This window comes from Nycticebus coucang, chromosome 11 (genome assembly GCF_027406575.1).
Source record: "Nycticebus coucang isolate mNycCou1 chromosome 11, mNycCou1.pri, whole genome shotgun sequence".
Classification (NCBI taxonomy): Eukaryota; Metazoa; Chordata; class Mammalia; order Primates; family Lorisidae; genus Nycticebus; species Nycticebus coucang.
Genome location: NC_069790.1, coordinates 17,292,769 through 17,308,806, shown reverse-complemented (window position 1 = coordinate 17,308,806; position 16,038 = coordinate 17,292,769). Strand labels below are relative to the sequence as shown.

Sequence of the window (16,038 nt, the reverse complement as noted above, 5' to 3'; positions counted from 1 at the left end):
TCTACCTACCCACCTATGCAGGTTCCACGATCCAGCCAGCATGCGAGAAGGCTTTATCTCTGCGTGTGCAAACACATTAATTGCAAATGTGATTTCAGAAATGATCAAGATACTTTCTAAATAATTTTACCATAAAAAAAAATCTTCTAAGTGAATCCTACAGACTTAATACAGTTGGTTGCTAACGCCAAACACCCTGAGTCTACTTTTCAGTTTGCAGCTGTCTGAGAATACATTTCCTGGGGCTGGGCTCAAGGTCCCACCCCTCAGTGGCAGGGTAGAGAAAACACAAAAGCCATCCAGTGGGCGATTAAACTTGAATTAATGTCCTGTGTGATGAACAAATATCTCTAACTTGAACTACACACAATGTCAATCGCAGGTGGCTGGTGAGAGATCCCTGCTTAGTGAGCATATGAAAAAGAAATAAAAACTGCAGCCTTGGATAACATAAAAAGTTACCTGAACACACAAGTTATGTATGTGAACAAGCCCTTCAATTTAATAGTAAAGCAAAAGGGGGGGTAAATAAAGATGAAGACACTATCCACAGAAGAAGCCAAGTCAAGTGCACCCAACTTTAAGCACTGTAGTATACTCTCTACTGTCTTTAAGAAAACCTGAATTTGATGGGACACACTGGTCGTTCACAGACACAGTTTCCATGGCAGTGGCAGAAGTGATGGCTTTTGGAGAGACTTACATCAATGTGATAACATATATTTATCCCCCTTTTAGACACTTACGTTGTCAACTTTGAAGTCTTATTTAGATTCCTATAGAATTCATCCCTGGGAACAAGAATAATTATTCCAGATTTAGCCAAAACTGGAGAAAAGGCTGCAGGCTATTCAGTCAGCAGCAAAAATGTGCTCAAACTGCCAGTAAACATCACGGGGACAATCCTCACTGTCCTGGTTTCTGTGGTGACATGAAAAGCTGCCCTGAGCAAAGAATACAATCAAACAAATCACAAAGGAAGACACCGAAGTGGCTGATAAATTAACATGTTCAAAATCACTAATACTTCAAATATGTTGCAAAATAGAAAAATGGAGTATTTTTCTTTATATATCAGATTGATAAAGAGAATGTGGTGAAACAGGTACTCACAGCTGGTGTAAAAAGGGGTGAGCTTTTTTAGGATGCAATTTTCCTGGGCAGTGTGTATCAAATGCCTAAAAAAAAAATTAGTCTTTCAAAAAATTAGTAATTCTAATGCTAGGAAGATATTCATAGTAGTAGACAAAAGTTCACGCCCATAAATTTCAAACTTCACTGCAGCATGATGTTTGACAACTGAACAGTGGACACACACCCTGAAGGTTCCATAATGGGAGAATGGTTAACAAAATTACATGTTTATGATGGAATATTGTGCAACTCACTAAACAGTACTGAGCTAAGAATACTTTAAATAATAGGGAGTTCCATGGAATGCATAAAATTAAGTCAAAACAAGATCTAAAATAGTTGAGAACACATTCTTCAGCTGCTTTTCATTATTACAAATTAATATAAAAGTAATATAGGTATTCATAAACATTTTCTTTTTTAATACTCAAAACAACTCTCAGGTCAGCTAAGGTCACCCTGTCCCTTCAGATTTAGTTAAAATTAACTCAAGCATCTTTTATTGTACATCTTGCATGGATTTGCAAATACCTGCGAATTCTCAGTGGTTGTTGCGGTAAGCTATTTTTTTGCCCCTCCTTCCACACAGCGTTTATCATCCCTTTCCTAAAAGTCCCCCACTGCTGCTTGCTGATTCCTGGGTTTCCAGGGCCCTGGCTTCTGCCTCCAGATCCTGCAGCAGATCACACCAGCGACACTAAGCCACCCAGCACATTGTACTCCTTTGACCACAGAGGTTGAGGGCTGGGTCTGTGACCCAACATGGTCTCATCATGGAGAATCTCTGGACTTTGGATATTTGAAACCAAATATCCTGTTCTGGATGTGGTTTGGTATAAGTCTGGAGCTGCCGCAGCCATTTGCTCACATTGAGAAAGAGCCAAGGGACTCAGAGATATATCTAGACTTCTACTAACATTATAAACCTCTGTATCAGTGTTTTTCAGCTTTTTTTTTTTTTTACCTCATGACACACTTGAACTTGTTAATTAAAATTCTTCAGCACACTTAAACTATGTTGATTCAAAAAAAATAAGAAAAATAATATCCTTTTTTTGATTTACTTATTAATACAAACATGATTAATACTATCATGACCAAAAATAAAACAAAAAACAATTTTTTATAATTTATAATAAAAAGATAACAATTAAAATTCTTTAAAAAACTTATTTATATTTATTATTCTGTTTATTATAGCTTCACACTTAATGAGATATCTGAGCTTGACCTTTTTTAGAATATTCTTTGCAAGGTCAAATTTTGGACAGGCATACTCTTAAATCTTCTTCCAAGGATTCTAGCCATGATTTGTGTTTTTAATATTATTAATAATTAATATTAATTATTAATATTAATATTATTAATTACAGAAAAGCACACTTCACACAAATATGATGCTGAAAATGGAAAAAGCATTTCTTTTGCTTTTTTGATAACATTTGGAAACTCACCCTTGAGAGATAACCAAAAGGTTGTAATATCTGTTATTGAATATCATAATTGCAATCCTTTGTCATTTCTCATTTTTATTAACTCTTCCTCTTCTGTAATATTTAAATTTGCTGACATACACGTGCTTAAAACAAAGGGATTTCTCACCCAATCCAGAGACATTATGTCAAGTGTAGGTGCAGGAAAATATCTTTCAAAATTTGTGCACAATAAATCTAAAGTTTATAAAATTTATGCAACATGATTTTTATCAAATTTACACATTTTCACTAGTTCAGATATTTTTACTGCATTTTCTCTTTTGATCTTTTCCTTCCAGAGCGTAATTTTTCTCTGAAAGCATTGATTTATCTGTAGATGTGACAATATTTTTGTGATTTCCCTGCATACTCTTAAGAGTTCAAACACTGAAATAAATCTCAAGAAATGCAACTTTATTACACCAAACCTCATCGTAAAGTAAATTGCCTAATTTAGAATAATGCATTTTTTAAAAGGTTGATATTTCTTTTAATTCATAAAATTTTGATAGAACTTTTCCTCGAGATAACCATCTCGTATTCGTATGCAGGAGAGCTACGTATGAGAAGCATCCACCGAGGAACATAATTCTGTAAATAATCTTAATTGCAATGGCCTTTTTACATAATTAATAATTTAATAGTGTTGTCTAGGACCTTTTGTAATTCAGACACTGATTATTTTGACGCGAGCACTTCTCTGTGTAGAAAACAGTGTGTAAAAATGATTTCTGGATTTTTTTTTTTTGAGCAAGTATAACAAATCGTTTTACACCTCTATAGATAGGACTCCATTCATACAAATACTTACGCAGGAATCCCAAGACAAGTTATTAGATTTAAAGTAATCAAATCAACAACATCTTAGCCTTTTATTGTTGTTGGGAGTGCTCAACAAAATAAAAACTGTTCCATGATCTCTTCTTTATAGATAAATCTGCCGAATGCTAAAAGGTAGGGTTTGCCACCAATGTCAGCAGATTCATCCAGCTGAACTGCAAACATGTTTACTTCTTTGAGGTGAGATATTACTTGAAATTCTATACTTTCAGATAAATCCTTAACACACTGAGTAACTGTATTATATAAAAGCAGAATTTTTAAAATTTCCTTTTTGTATTCTTCTCCAAACATTGGTTTTACAACTGTACAACAGTCTGGTAAGATAACAGATTCTACAATTATCAGAGATTTCATTTTCCTAGCTACTATTTCTGCAACTATGTAACTTGCTTCTTGTGCTTTATCTGATACCATTGCATATTTGGTCCATATTTTTGCTTGTTTAGTATTACTGCCTGTTAAGTTGTTTGAAATATTCCACTGCTTTTGGACAAGTGGTAATGTCTGGATTGTAAATGTCTCTTTCATTTACTAAGAACCGGAGCTTCATTTGCTAATGTTTCCCCACAAATTACACAGGTGGGATGGGGTGGATTTCCTTTACTATATATAAAACTGAATGATAAATAATCTTCATTATATTGATGACTAGTTGTTTTTAATTTAGTTGCCAATGTCCTGGATAAAGCAGTATTTGACACATTAGCATTATTTTTTAATTTTTGTTTCTTTAAAAACTTGTTCATTTTAAATTGTATGCTATGTAATAAAAATAAAAAATGCCAAATCAAAAATAATACTCAAAAATAATACTTTCTTAAACAGAAATATAGTTGTCAATTAAACACACCTGAAGATTTTTCAAAACTAGGATTTACAAGATAATTGTGTCCAGCTATTTCACTATTTTAAATCCAGACAGAACCGTATGATATGTTCAGTACAAGCTACAGCTCCTTACTATTTCAGGCATAAGAAGGGATTGCTGAGTCACAGAGCTCATTCATTTTGGGTGATTTCAACATATATTCGTGTTCAGTGGCAAATCCTTGTCAAATTGCGCCATCTATGGACGTGTCGCAAAACCTTATTTTTTAAGGCTACCCCCAACCCACTTTAGAAATAAGCTGGTGTTTATTTATTCTAACAGTGAAACGTTTATCATGACAATGATATACTCATATAATCAATTTAAGGAGATTTTAATTTTGATATGTACACTTACTGTGCTTTGAACTTCTTTTGAAATAATTAAAATCTTTAAAAACTTACATGGCAAACCTAAGATCCTCTCCTGGCACACTGGTTAAAAATTACTGATCTAGATTTTAAAAAGATTTGCACCTGAGTTTGGGAAGAGACCGGTCAAACGGTACAGACTTTCAGTTTTAAGATGAATATGTTCTGGGGATTTAGTGTACAGTATGGTAATTATAGTTAATAATACTAAGTATTTGCAATTTGCCAGGATTACAGATTCTAAGTGTTCTCATCCCCAAAAGAAATGGTAACTGTAAGGTAAGAGATATATTAATTAACTTGATTATAGTAATCTTTTCATAATGTATACATATATCAAATCATCACCCTGTATATCTTAAATATGCACAATTTTTAGTTGTCAGTTACATCCCAATAAAGTTGGAAAAAATAAAAATGATCTTGATAATATTTTTTAAAAGGATTAGCATTTCATAAAAAACGCTCTATTGAATCTGCATTCAAAAAGGATTCAAAATGCAAATTGTTGTTTGCTGCTGGAAGCTTATAGAAGCTAGTTGATGTTACCTGTCCTTCAGCTAAAATTTTCCATTTCACATTTTCCTCATTTCATTCACGCAGATCCTTTCCTTGTGTGCTGACTGACCTTTTCCAGCCTATAAAGCAACCGATCCCTGTGCCCAGTTCCCCTCATTCTATCCAACCATGACTCCAAACAGCTGACTAACTCGTTCCTACTGCAAAACAGTATCGTGCCAATTTAAGTTTGTCAAAGTAATAGAACTAGCTATTGTAAAGTGAGTTTCAGAGTTCAAATGTAAAGCTCCAAAGACAATAAAGTTTATTTGCTAATAGACAAACCTGGACAATTAAAAAAAAAATCCAGACAAGATCCACCTGGCAGATATATTTCTAAAATAGAAACTTCATTTGCTATGCTCATGTATTAGAATTCTTGCTACACAAGAAAGTTACACTTAAAAAAATCTACTGGTTCAGGTACTTGAAAGCTCTCTCGACTGGCACTTTTAAGAGGTATGCTTTTTTTCTTCTTTTTTCAACATGGAAACAAAATGGAATTTGGAATAAGCTTTTTATGCTCATATGTCAAGGAGTGGAGTCCATAAATCCAGTGATGGCATTCAACTACTAGTTACCTTGAAAACCTAGAATAAAAATTTATGCCAAGCAGACTACAGCTTCCAATCCCTAGTCCCAGGAGCGCTCTCAAAAGACCTACGAAGCTAGAACCTTCAAGAGAAATACCAACAAATGTGTCAAACTACAGTTCCGGGTTTTTTCCTGTTCCACTGCTATCTTTTGCCACACTATTCTGAAATGTAGGTTCCAATTACTCAAATTTTTTTTTACAAGAATAAAAGATGTTAGTAACAATGAACAACTAAATTATTAAATTAGACAGCCTTTTAAAATATTATGACATCAAGAATATCACATTGTTGACTTCCGATTTTCTTATTTAGCTCCTCTAGTTCTGGTGCCATATTAACCTGTTGTTTACAAAAGTTGGTATATGATTCCAATGATTTATGAGGTCTGACAATTAAGTTCATGAGCTCATCTCTAGAAAAAGTGCTTACATACCTCACTACTGAATATCACTACAGCCACCTTTAAAGTCTTCTCCTGGGGAAGCTCTGCACTGACACCAGCACCTAGTCCACCCTTCAAAGCAATATTGGAACTCTTTTTCTGGAATGGCCATCAGGGCTGTCATCATGAGGTCTGACAATTAAGTTAACTCATCCTAAAAAAAAGTGCTATATACCTCATTGCTGAATATCATATCATGACAGTCACCTTGAAATACTCCCCTTGACCAGCTGGTGTCAATCTACAAATCACTGTTAACAAGGGTTAAGAATGTCTTTATTCCGTATCACACCGTCATATGGCTAGTCTTTGCTTGCATTTTTTAAATTAATTTATTTCTTAGAGGTTATAATGTCTCAATTATCTGATAATTGTCTTTGCTTTTTCCCCACTGTATGATCTGCTACCTGCTCTAAAACAGAAGGTCTTGATACCTATGACATGTGATTATGCAAGGTTATCACCATCTGCCAAATGTTGAACTCTTCAAACTTCACACTTGTTTTGCTTAGCTTATGATGCTAATTTTTAAATGCTGTTGAAATGATTAGATACAAACTCCCATAACTCATTCATAAAAAAAGCTCAAGCAATCCACCCGCCTCGGCCTCCCAGAGTGCACAGGCCTAAGCCACACGGACCAGCCTGGTTTCCCTTTTTTAAAGTAACTTTCTAAAAGCTTTTCTTAGTTTTTAAAAATCAATGGTATGTTTCTTAATGAAATTAGAAAAACACTTCTAGAAATATCAACTGAATAAATTTATTTCAAGATAAGAAAAACACACTAATATCAAAACCATGCAGCATAAGTGACCTTGGAAGTGCACACCATGTACAAAAAGAAGAAAGGAATTCTCTGTAGATTTCTGTAAACCACATCCAGGTGGTGCACATTTTGAAAATCTCTATTGAACTGTATACAAACAGGTCATAATTCATCAAATGTACACTAATTTTTACTACTCAATAACTACATACTACATAATGTGTCCTGGGCACTGGCTCCTCATCTTACTCAGGCTTATGCCAAAGATGTAAAATTTGGTACAGATACCTGAGCTGTAATGCTTCAAGGTGTAGACCAAAGTGGAGAAGAGTGATCACTGAACATAGCTGGGGAGGTCCCAAAGCATGAGAAGATGGCATGACTGATGCAAAGTCAACTGATTTACAGGATGAATACAAAATTGTTGGAGTTAAACTTGTTCAAGATGTTACTAATACCACAAAGAGGCTTGTGGATGGCACAACTACCACCACCATGCTAGCATCTCTATTTCCGAGGAAGGCTTAGAGAAGATGAGCAAAGGGGCTAGTGTAGTGGGAATCAGGAAAGCTGTGATGTTAGTTGTTGCTGATGCAGTAAGTGCAGCCTACAACTATGCCAACGCTCCCACAGCCCCACAAAAAATGCTCCGCTTGCTATGATTTCTGCAAATGGAGAAACTGGCAACATCATTTCTGATACAAAGAACAAGGTTGGAAGGTGTCATTACACTAAAAGGGATGGAAAAACAATGAATTGGAAATTACTGAAGGCATGAAGTTTGATCAAAGCTGTATTTTTCCATACTTTATTAACATAATGAAAGGTCAGAAAAATGAATTGCCAGATATCTATGTTGTATTGAGTGAAAAGAAAATTTTTAGTGTCCAAGTACATTATATCTGCTCTTGAAATTGCCAATACTCATCATAGGCCCTTGGTCGTATCTGCTGAAGATGTTGATGGAAAAACTCTACGTACACTCATTTTGAATAGGCTAAAAGTTGGTCTTCAGGTTGTAGCAGTCAAAGCTCCAGGTCTTATTGATGACAAAAAGAACCAACTTAAAGACATGGCTGTTGGTACTGGTTGTGCAATTTTTGGAGAAGAGGAAATGACCTTACATCTTGAAGACATTCAGCCTCATAACTTAGCAGAAGTCGGAGAGGTTGCTGTGACCAAAGATGACATCATGATCTTGAAAGGAAAAGTAGACAAGGCTCGAACTGAAAAACTTATTCAAGAAATCATGGCGCAGTCAGGCATCACGATGCATGAATATGAGGGAAAAAATGAATGAACGTGTAGCAAAACTTTCAGATGGAGAAGCTGTGCTGAAGGTTGTGAGGACAAATGATGTCAAAGTGAATGAAAAGAAAGAGTTACCAATGGCCTTAGTGCCTCAAGAGCGTCTGTTGAAGAAGGCATGGTCTGGGAAGGGGGAAGGAGTTGACCTGCACAGGAACACTCCAGCCTTGGACTCATTAACTCCAGCTAATGAAGATTAAATTATTGTTATAGAAATCATTAAAAGAACACTCAAAATTCCTGCAGTGACCATTGCCAAGAATGTAGGTATTGAGGGATCACTGGTAGATGAGAAAATCATGCAAAGTTCCTTGCATGATAGAAGTTGGCTATGAGGCTATGCTTGGAGATTTTGTGAATACAGCAGAAAAAGAGATGGTGACCAACAAAGGCTATGAAACAGCTTTGCTGGATGCTGCGATGGTGGCCTCTCTGTTAACTACAGCAGAAGCTGAAGTCATCAAGATTCCCAAAAAAGAGAAGGACCCTGGAATAGACGCAATGGCTGGCATGAGAGGCAGTAACAGAGATGGCGTGTTCTAATTATTAGAAGTGCTTTACCATTAGTATAATGAACTAGGGTAGGAAGCTCAAGGCAGTGTTCCTCCCCAATAACTTCAGATAAGTCCGCTGAAGAAAATGACTGAAGAAAAGGCCAGCTGATGTTTTGGAAAATAACTATAACCACCAGGTACTCTTTTCAGTTGATAATTTGTAGTAGTTTACTGCTGTCATTGTCCATGCCTACAGATAATTTATTTTGCATTTTTGAATAAAATAAATTTGTATGTTCCTGATACTGGAAGCAAGAGCCACGTACCAACAGACTGCTTTCAACTTAAGTGATTGAGACATTTTTAAAAATATTCTGTTAACATCAAGATTTTGGTGCTTACATCTCACCAGATGAGAAGTTAAGCAGGCTTTCTGTAGAAAATAAGAATAATGGCATACAAAGTAGAAAATATCCAATTACATAACAATGTGTAAAATTTTGTTTAAAGTTAAAAAATACTACATTAGATATTCATCACATAAAAATAGGCTTTATTTTAGGTGATTTTGACCAACAGTAGGCTAAAATATGTATTCTGACTCTATTTAAGGTAGGCTAGTCTAAGGTATGATGTTCAGTAGATTGAGTGTATTAAATGTATTTTTGACTTACAATATTTTCAATCAATGATGGGTTTATTGGAATGTAACTCATTGTTAGTTGAGTAGCTTCTATAGTTAATTTTTCATCCCATAAGTAATTACAGAAAAATGAGTGGCTCTGAAACCTAAAATGGGTACCTGTCACATAATCTGAAGGCTTGACTGGGGCTAGAGGGTCTGCTTCTAAGAATCTGCTGCCTTCTTAATAATCCACCATATACTTAAAATACTGATAAGTCACTTTGGTTTCAGTAGTTCCCCTCCTATGTATGAAGGTTTTGACTTTTAGTTTCTAATTTCAGGAGTTAGAGATTTTATTGATGTTCCCCATTTCCCAAGAGTATTAAAATAAAAAAACATACTATCTGTGCAATTTTTGTGGTTATGCTTTCACGACCCAACAATACCATTCTCAAGTCAGGCCTTCAAATGACAAATGTTGGTTCAGCCCATGTATTTTTTCCAAACGTAACAGGGATAGGAATGTGTTTGGTTACATGTATCAGTTTTGTTTTGCTTGAGTCAGAGTGCCTATCACCTAGATAGTATTCACTGTACTGATAGGTAGGTTTCTCTCATCCTCTCCTCCCCACCTACCCCTTGCTTGATTTCCACTGATTTTTACTTCCCTTGTGCACATGTGGCTTATGGGTTAGCTGCAACCTAATAGCAAGTACATGTGTTATTTGTTTTTCCATTCTTTAGACATTCTGCTTAGGATAATGTTCACCAGTTCCATCTGAATTGTTATAAAAGGCCTTAATTCATCCTTCTTCGTGGCTGAATAGTATTCCACAATAGGTATACGCCACATTTTGTTTATCCACTCATAAACTGATGGGCACTTGGGTTGATTCCATGTCTCTGCAACTGTGAATTCTGTTGCAATAAACATTCAAGTATGGGGATCTTTTTGATAAAATGACTTCTTTTCTTTTGGGTAAATACCCAGTAGTGGGATTACAGGATCAAATGGTAGTCCTACTTTTAGATCTCTGAGGAAGTTCCATGCTATTTTACACAGAGGTTGTACTAATTTGTAGTCCCACCAGTAGTGCACAAGCATTCCTTTCTCTGCATCCACACACATGTCCACTGTTTATGGACTTCTGAATAAAAGCCAATCAAATCAGAATAAAGTGAGACATATCATTGTGTTTTAATTTTCATTTCCCTGATAATTAGTGACATTGAGCATTTTTTCATGTGTTTATTAGTCATTTGTCTACTTTTGAAAAAAGCTTCTGTTCATATCTTCTGCCTATTTTTTCAAAGAGGTTGTTTGATATGCTTCAGTTCTTTGTAGCTTTTGCTTATTAGCCCTTGATTGAATGTATAGCTTGTGAATATTATCTCCCCTTCTACAGGATGTCTATTTGCTTTATTGGTTATTTTCTTAGCTGTGCAAAAGCTTTTTGATTTAATTTAAGTCCCATTTATTTATTTTTGTTGTTGCTGTGATTGCCACTGGGTTTTTCTTCATAAATTCTTTCCCTAGGCCAACATCTAGAAGAGTTTTTCCAACATTTTCTTCTGTTGGTTGGGGACTGGCTTGTTCTTCTTTTCCTAGTTCCCTGTTAGTTTGTGATGTGTTTTTGATGTATCGATTTAAGGCTATGAATTCTCCCCTAGGACCTGCTTTTGTTGAACCCCATAGATTTTAATGGCTATATCCCTTTAGTTGTTTAGTTCGAGGAATTTTTGATTTCCATCTTAATTTCATTATTGACCCAGTAATCATTTGGCAGCAGGTTAATTTCCATGAATTTGCACAGAACTGTTCCTCCTAAAGTTGATTTCTACAGTTTCATTCCACTGTGGTCTGGGAAGACACATGGTATAATTTCTATTACTGTATTTTGAATTTGTTGAGAAATGCATTGTGGCCTAAAATATCCTCTTGGAACTGATTAAGAAGGTATATTTCGTAGTTGTGTAAAATGTTACATAACTGTTAGTCCCATTGTTCTAGAGTCCTGTAAGTCCAGTGTTTGTTTATTTTCTGGTTGGATGATCTGCCTAGTTTTGTCAGTGGGGTGTTGAAATCCCCAGCACTAAAATGCTGCTGTTTATCTCCTTACTTAGATCTAGAAGGGTTTGCATTGTGAATATGGGTGTTTCTGGTTAGGTGCATAAATATTTAGGATTGCTATGTCTTCCTGCTGAATTGTTCTCTTTACCATTATATAATGACAATCTTTGTCTTTTTAAAATATTAAATATTGATTTACAGTTAATTTTATGTGATTTGAGAATTGCTACTCCTGTTTTCTTTTGATTTCTATTGCTCTAGTGCATGGACTTTTTTTTTTTTTCCATTCCTTCATCTTGAGTCTGTATGAGTCCTGATAGTTTAGAAATGTTTCCTAAAGACAGAAGATACTTGGGTTGCATATTTTCATCCATTCAGCCACCCTGTGTCTTGAGTAGGTTAGTCCAACCATTCTCATGGGTTGACAGAATTGGTATGTTGCTTCACAGAATTAATATGTTCTGTTCATCCTATTGAATTATTCCTTATTGCTCTGGTTTATTACCGTTTTACCTTGTTCTATGGTTTTATATGAGCTCTGTGCTTTTGGGGGTAGTTTGGGGGTGGTTTTACAGTGGGGGTGTCTACTGTGTTGATCTACGTATGACATGGTTCTGAGTACTTCCTGCAGGGCAGATGTGATCTTGACAAACTCCTCAGTGTTTGCTTGTCTAGATAAGTATTTTTCCATCATACATGAAACTTAGTTTTATACGATAAAAAATTCTAGTCTGGCAGTTGTTTGGTTGAAGACAACAGAAGATGGGGCCTGAATCCTTCCTGGCTTATAAGGTTTCCACTGAGAATTCTGCAGTCAACCTGATGGGTTTTCCCTCACGTGGTATTTGATGTTTTCACCTCACAGATCACAGGAGTTCTTCCTTCGTGCTGACTTCCTTTCTGATGACTAGGTGTCCTGGTGATTATCTATTTACAGTGCTTCTCCTAGGTGTTTATTGATACTCTTGTCCCTGTATATCTAAATATCTAGCAAGACCAGGGAAGATTTCCTCGATTATTCCCTCGAATAGGTTTTCCAGCCCTTGTACACTTTCTCCTTCACCTTCAAGGATGCCTGTGTTTCTTAATGACTGTTTTACACAATCCTATATTTCTTGTAGGCTTTATACAGTCCTCCTTAGTTCTGTTTTTTTATTTTTGCCTGACTGACTTAATTCATAAAAGCTGTCTTCACACCCTGAGAGTCTTTCTTCTTAAAACTATCCACGGTGTTTTGTATTTATTTAAATGAATTTATTACCTGAAGTCCTATTTGGGTTTTTCTTTAATACTTTTCATTCAGTTAACTAGTTTCCCTGAGTTGATTTTCCATATTCTCTTGGACTTCATTCAACTGCCTTACAATTCATATTTGGAATTCTTTATTATCATTTCAATATTTTCATTTTGATTGACATCCACTTCTAGAGAGTTGGTGTTCCTTTTTTGGGGTGTCCTACACTCTGATTTTTTATACTTCTGGAGTTCTTTAGTTGATTCCTTCTCATCTGGAACAGATATCGCTTCTTATTTTTGGATTTTCTTTTGTTTAGATGGGCTCTTCCTTCCCCCCAAACACACATGTGGATGGTAGTCTAGATTCTGGGATGGATAGCCTGATTATAGATACGTTCAGTGTGATGGTTTTTTTCAGCTGTTAGGTATCTGTAGGCTGCAGCAGAAGTGAGTTGTGTGTGGGCAGAGTCCTTGTCTGTCTTGGCTTAGGAAGGATGGAGATCTTTGAGATCTTTCTCTCCCCAGCTCTGTGGTCTTCTGAACAGTGTGAATTGCACTGGCATACCCGTCTTAACCTCTGAGACAGGACGCAGTACTCTGGGTAAAAATCGATCGTACCCTGTGTGACTGAGGCAGTAAGTGTTGTAAAGGGCTGACCTCCCTGTTAGTAGGTGGCCCCTGGGGAAGCAACAAGATGCGATGTTATTTTTGGTACCTGTGACCAACTCTAGCCCCTCAGGAGAAGCACTCAAATGCCCCAAGTGCTAAGTATGGCCCTGAAACTCCTTATTCTCCACCACAGCACAGGTGGGCAGGGAAGTGAGACTGGGTGGGTCTGGATTGGGTAGGCTTGCCCTCAGGCTCCACAAAAGCTGGCAAGGTAGCTTCTAAGAGGAAGCAAAAGGTCCACTCCCAAGCTTTGGGAAAAGCCACCAACTAGAAAGTCTGCTTGTGGAGGCAAGGTTATCTGAGAATCAACCTGGCTGTTAGGAGCAGCTTTAATTCTCTCCCTCCCCTGCAATGAAGTTTCCCTCTGGCATCCGCTAGCAGACAGGAGCTAAAACTAGCTGAGCTTCCCCGCAATGGTACTAAAGACTGGGTGTGTTACTATCCAGGTTCCTGCCCTGGTCTGAGAATGAAGCTTTCTATGGGGATAGTAGAGCTCCATGAATGTGCTGTGGCTAGGACCCACACCATGCTCTCTTTTCAACTCTGCCTGTGTGGGCTACCTCAGTTCCGGAGATTAGTTCACAAATCTGCACTCCATGTCCCCGAGCAACACTATCAAGTCCTGGGGGTATGGGATCTGGCCTGCAGGCCTGTCCCAGCATCCCCAAAGATCAATCCCTGACTATGCCAAGTAGCCTATGGGGTGTTCAAGTAGGTCTGATGTCCCTTCACTTTAGGGAATGCCCTGCTCTGATGGAGCAGGTGGGCAGTCAGTACTGGGAGGGCTGGTGAGCAGGGATTTCATAGTCTAAGCATCCTTTAGTCTTTTGCAGGTCTTTAAGAGGAAAGTGTAGGCCCCATTCTCTGGAAGCCCTATCAGAGGGGAAGCAGCTCTTGAGAGCCCCAGCTCTCCCACTCTGAGGTGTCTCTTTCAGCAGCTGTGGGTTGGGGAAAAGAATCTAGATCAGAGGTCCTCAAACTATGGCCTGCGGGCCACATGCAGCGGTATGATTGTATTTGTTCCCATTTTGTTTTTTACTTCAAAATAAGATATGTGCAGTGTGCAGAGGAATTTGTTCATAGTTTTTTTTTTTTAACTATAGTCCAGCCCTTCAATGGTCTGAGGAACAGTGAACTGGCCCCCTGTTTAAAAAGTTTGAGGACCCCTGGTCTAGATGGAGGAAAGCTAGCACTCTCCCAATCTCAGTCCCTTTCTCTCAAAGGCAGCCCACCTGGGATGTCCAGGCTCTGGAACCATGCAGATCCCCTATGACCCACCTGTCCCCTGTGGCTCTCATAGTCTGGGATGATGTTAGAAAATGTTTGTGGGAGAACAAGCAAAATGAAACTGAGGAGCTGAAGCCCTATTGGGAGGACAAAGGCACATGGTAGGTGGAGAAGCAATATGAGGCCTGCCATCTTACCCTGGGTCCATGGTGACAGGAAGCACACCAAGGTGGGGCTGGAAGTCCTTTGGTGCTTTGTGTTCAAGAAGCTCCAGTTCACTGGTGGCAGCAGCTTCTGGACTCACCAGCCAATGTTTTGATTACATCTTCATGAGAGACCTTCACCCAGAACCTACCAGCTAAGCCACTCTTTAATTTGCAAACTACGAGATAATAAATGTTTGTTGTTTTAATCTATTTTTTAAAAAGCAGTGATCCACTCTTTACCCCACTGAGCTGTAAATAAAAATGCATGCGTACAAATCACAGCTAAATGAATTTATGCTACACTGCACACACAATTTCCTAACCAAAAGTATTTGGTAAAGAAATCCGAGAAGAATTTTAAAGCTATTCTTTCCTTACGTTGACAAAATCAAGCAAGGCAGCTGTTTTCTTGGGAGTGGATGAGCTATAGATCTAAGCTAAGGAACTAGAGATGAAGTCTATAATTCCCTCTAATTATTCCTGTGGACATTTTTACCTAAGGGTAACAGTGGGCTGTGAGGTAGGGGAAGGAGGGGTTCTCTAGCAGCAATCAGAACTGGTGCCATCTGGACTTCATGTGCCATGAAATGGAACCACCATTACAGCAAGTTAGGTAATGACCAGATGCTCTCCTGCTTTTATCTATGAACCATGAGACCAAGGGAAACAACAGATAACCCATAAAACAGTGAAAAGCATCTGATAGCTGGGCCTCAAAGTAGCTACTCCATAGCGCTATACTATAGAAATAACCACAGATTACCTCCTTTTTCACTTGCTCTGAACACAGAACATGCAAAGGTCCGTATGGTGATAGTAGTTTAAAAGATATGTCTGGCTAATAAAAATAGAAAAAAATTGACTTCACTTATTCCACAAGCAGAAAGATTCTTTATTTATGAATTTACTATATCTAAAACCAGAAAGATGTTAATGTATAGAAAGGTTTCACTTGCTTACTTCTTAAACAGCACTTTCAGATAACATTTTTTAATTTTAGATAAAACTCTTCTAAAAGTTTATCAAGGAACGTTCTATGGGGGGAAATTACTAGCTCAATTGCCCTTTTGTTATTTTTATTTTATTTTATTTTATTTTTTGCAGTTTTTGGCCGGGGCTGGGCTTGAACCCACCACCTCCAGCATATGG

At 37.2% G+C, this 16,038-nt stretch overlaps 1 protein-coding gene across 6 annotated transcripts in view; it reads right to left on the bottom strand.

Annotated features, from left to right (window-relative positions):
- The window catches only part of VPS41 (VPS41 subunit of HOPS complex), a 230,393-nt gene that overhangs the window by 110,859 nt on the left and 103,496 nt on the right, over positions 1–16,038 (bottom strand). The gene's annotated exons all lie outside the window — the stretch shown is intronic.